This window comes from Equus przewalskii, unplaced genomic scaffold (genome assembly GCF_037783145.1).
Source record: "Equus przewalskii isolate Varuska unplaced genomic scaffold, EquPr2 contig_8145, whole genome shotgun sequence".
NCBI lineage: Eukaryota > Metazoa > Chordata > Mammalia > Perissodactyla > Equidae > Equus > Equus przewalskii.
In genome coordinates, this window is record NW_027228121.1 from 21236 (window position 1) to 25913 (window position 4678).

Below are 4678 nucleotides of genomic sequence, written 5' to 3' on the forward strand. Positions count from 1 at the left end.
TGAGAAACTGAGTCCCAGGAAGATTGAATAATGCACCTGAAGTCACAAAGTTAGGATGCAGCTGAGTTGGCATTCAAATCTTGCTGTAAGCCCAGAGTGTATTCTCTTAACTATATGCCAAACAATCCACACACACCATATTGCTTCTCCTTGAAATGACCTTTTTCTCTACCTGCCTAAAAAATGACCATAGCTGACTTTCAACACAGCACAAATGTCTCCTCTTCTGAAAATCATTTCCTACTGTCCTACCCCTACAGACAGACTTGGGCACTAGACCACATTGGAACCCCCAGCTCAATACACATGTCTTTGTTGCATCCCTTTTCATGCTGTCGTAAAGTGATTTGCTTATCTACTTGCACCCCAACCAAACTCTAAGTTCCTTGAGGGCAGCACTAAGAGCTCTTTGTGTTTCCACCCCACACATCATTGAATGAATACAACAAACACTACCTCATGAAGCTCTCATTCCATTTGGGGTAGATTTCACTCTTAAAGAATTCCATGTCAGCCAGAACCATAATTGGCCTGACTCCTTCCCACAGGTGAAATGAGATAGTTACGGCTTCCCTCTCCTTCTTATAACAGTTTGATTCTGAGAGCAGCTCTCACCGGTGCAGAGAGGCCTCCCTCAACCACTTCATCCAAAGATGGTTTCTCTAGTGACTTCCTATAGGATCTCCCTGCTTATTTCTTTGTATTTATTTCTAGTAAAAACTATTTGTTTTACTTGTTTCCTTGTTTCTTATATCTCTCATGAGAGCAGTGACCTTGTCCATCTTTTCCACCACTGTGTCCCTTATGCCTCCTTCAGTGACTGGCACTTAAGAGGAACTTAATTTTCTTTGAATGAATGAATAAATGAATAGTTGTGGACAGGATAATGAAGGACCTTGATGTGATGGGAAATCTGGATAGGCAGTCATTTAAGAAAGCCTTCAATGTCAGCTTTAGTGTGACATTGAAATGGGCAATACAGAGAGAGAGAGATGGAGAGAAGGCAGCAGTCAGCAGTTAGGTAAGGGAAAAACCCTTGGCCAAGTTTCATGATTACAGGAAATCAAGTCAGAGAAGCTGAAAGACATGCAGGGTAAGTGTGATCAATGATTTGGGCATCAGAGGGTCTTGAGTAGACACCCGCTCAACACTGACCCTTCTTGGTCTCTAAGTAGCTCACTTCCTTTGCACATCCGATAAAGCAGACCTCTTCTGGATCTTTCCAAGGTAGAACCCTCCTGGTCTCAAAAGGCTGGCTCCTCTATAATTCTCTATACACTTCTTTGTGCTTCCCCACTGATGATGGTGACAGATGCCACTTTGGCCCAGAAGTTCTCAGTGTTTGAGGTGATGTGTGTGAATAGTATTCCAGGGCAATTTGAGTTTCCCTGGAGGTCACATTGAAGGTAGGAAGGTCAAGTATCAGTATTTTTGGTTAGGTGGGGGCAGTCCCTCCGATCCTTCAGACATCATCCTTGTCCACTAATTGATACTGCCGATTTAATACTTAATACACATTAAGAAAAATATTCTCCACTCCCACCCTATGAAATCAAGCCTCAGAAAGAGGTCTGATATTCTGAATAACTTGTCCCCCACACCACACCCTTTTGTTTCCAACCTCATATGTCTCTTTATGGTATAGACACCTTGGGTCCACATCCTAAATGTCATCCCACCTATGACTCTTACCAGTCATTAGCCCTTCCTTTCTCTCATTCCAGAATTTGGAAATGATAATTTCCTCATGGTTTGGGACTTAATTTTTGATCCAGCCTCATCATCCCCGATCATCTTTGGCAATTCTCCAACTTCATATTCTAGTCTCTTCAGAATCCCACTTCTGCTTTCACCTCAAGGCCTCTAGCATGAGGTGTAGTCCAATATACCACTGGGGCTGACTTGCACTGTCTATCTTGGGGACAGGTGGTTTAACTGCAAGTGGTGGTGGATGGTGTTTGCCCGAAGGGTGAAAACATGACTTTTATTAATAAATGACAAATGCAGACATCAGTTTGCTGTTCCTCATCTCCCGACCAGAGCAGACATAATGAATCAATCATGGTACGTTTTCCCTACTGAACCTGAATGTGCTCAGCATGGTTCTCAAGAGACTCCAGGCAGCCATTATCAAACGACTGCAGTTCTCATTTGAGATGAACCTAACCCCCAGTGAGATTCCTTGCCAAATATCCAGTTCTTCTTGCAGATGAATGACACTTCCTAGAGGATGAAGGAATCAAATCAGTCTGTGACCTCGACTTCACTCTCATGGGACTCTTCAACCACTCAGGACCACATCTGGTCCTATTCTCCCTTGTGGTCACCATATTCACCGTGGGCCTTCTGGGTAACGCCATCCTGCTCTTCCTGGTCTGCACAGACTCCAGGCTCCACACCCCCATGTACTTCCTGCTCAGCCAACTCTCCCTGTTGGATGTTGGCTTTCCACTGGTCACCATCCCCAAGATGGCAGTCGACTTCCTGCAGGGAGAGAGTTCCATCTCCTTCAAAGGTTGTGGAGCTCAGATGTTCTTTCTGATGCTGATGGGTGTCTCTGAGGGTGTCGTGCTATCCCTCATGTCTTATGACCACTATTTTGCCGTGTGCCACCCCCTGCATTATCCCTTACTCATGAGACGTCAGGTCTGCCTGCTCATGATGGGCACCTCCTGGTTGTCAGGTGTGCTTGTGGCGTGCATCCAGACTTCCATCATCCTGCATTTCCCCTACTGTGCCTCACGCGCTGTGGACCACTTCTTCTGTGAACTGCCTGCCCTGCTGAAGCCCTCTTGCGCGGACACCTCAGCTTATGAGTTGGCGCTGTCCATCTCGGGGGTGCTGAGCTTGCTGCAGCCCCTGTCACTCATAGCCACCTCCTACAGCCAAGTGCTGGGGGCTATTCTGCGAATGCACTCAGCTGAGGCCCGACACAAGGCCTTCACCACCTGCTCCTCACACATCCTGTGGTGGGGCTCTTTTATGGGGCAGCTGTGTTCATGTAGATGGTGCCAGGTACCTACCAAAGCCCACAGCAAGACAATGTGATCTCCCTCTTCTACAGTCTTGTCACTCCAATACTCAAGCCCCTCATCTATGGCCTAAGATATCGAGAAATTTGAATGGCTCTGGTCAAGGTCCCTGGCAGAACTGGCTTCAGATCAAAGAGATGACCTCAAGGGGGATGCTGGGTTGTCGCAGGGACCCTCTCTTACAGTAGAAACCTCTTTTATTCACAGTACAGGTGAAAGATGTACTATAACCAGCTCCCTTTCTCTTCCCAGGTTCACTTCTTATCTTGTGGATTTATAGAAAGCGAACATAATGACCCCAATCACTTAAACAAAGCGAGGGGTGTTTTTTAGTCTTAAACAGAAGGAATTTTTTACTAGAAGAAGGCCAACCCAAAAGCAGAGATGAACCCCAGCTTCTAGATATTTTGGCCACCTATTAGAGCCCTTCCTTACACTCCATTCTTATACATTTCATCACAGTGAGCAATGAGTCTGGGATCCAAACCTTGAAATAAAGCAAGAAAAAGGATCCAGAGGCTGTTACTCTGACAGTGATGCTCAGAGAGTCCCTGACCCTGATGGTTCTTAGCTGTGTCTTTGTTTGAGTCATAGTTTTAGATTTTACAGAAATGGAAGTCTGTCACTCAAGATGACCCTAACTGGTCAGTCCAAGTATATGTTACTTTTGCTGCCTCACTTATTATAGAGCAGAGATGTAAGATGTTGAAACCCACTCTTAACTGAACGTCAGGGCTGTCTAAGATTAGATACTGCCATTTTTAAACTTCTATAATCATCACCAAAAGGCACAAGAGTTAAGATTACTCAATTAATGATTTCCAGGGAATGATGTATCCTAATTCTTTATCTTTCAGAGATAGTTCTAATGTTTCTTTGGATTAAGAATTAGAGCCATTTCTATCCATATGAAGGTTGAGTTTACATGTCATCCTAAGCATTTTGAATGTCAAGTGCCAATCTTTGCGTGGGAGTATTGTGCGTGTTGAAGAAAGGGGTTGTTGAGTGGGGAGTTTTATTTTTTTATTATTTTATTGAGGTCACATTGGATTATGCCATTGTGTGATTTCAGTTGCACATTATTATATATCAGTTTCTGTATAGACTGCATTGTGCTCAACACCAATGGTCTAGATTTTATCTGTCACCATACATATGTGTTTTTTTACTCCTTTCTCCCATCCCCCCCCCCACCCTCCTTCCTCTCTGGTAACCACTAATCTTGTCTCTTTATACAAGTGTTTGTTTATCTTCCACATATGAGTGCAATCATGCAATATTTGTCATTCTCTGTCTAGCTTATTTCAGTTATAATACCCTCAAGTTCCATCCATGTTGTTGGAAATGGGATGATTTTGACTTTTCTATGGCTCAGTAGTATTCCATTGTTTGTGTGTATACATATATATGTGTGTGTGGTATATCTTTATCTTCTTTATCCATTCATCAGTTGGTGGGCACTTGTGTTGCTTCCACGTCCTGGCTATTGTAAATAAAGTTGCAGTGAACATAGGGATGCATAAAACACTTTGTATTATTGATTTCATGTACCCAGTAGTGGGACAGCTGGATCATAAGATATTCCTATCTTTAATTTTTTGATACATCTCCATTCTGTTTTCTACAGTGGTTGCATCAGTTTGCAT

The 4678-nt window shown here is 43.7% G+C and overlaps 1 pseudogene; it reads left to right on the top strand.

Moving 5' to 3' along the window:
* Positions 1-2230: 2230 nt before the first annotated feature.
* LOC103545746 (olfactory receptor 2Z1-like) lies at positions 2231-3173 on the top strand (annotated as a pseudogene).
* Positions 3174-4678: the final 1505 nt, after the last annotated feature.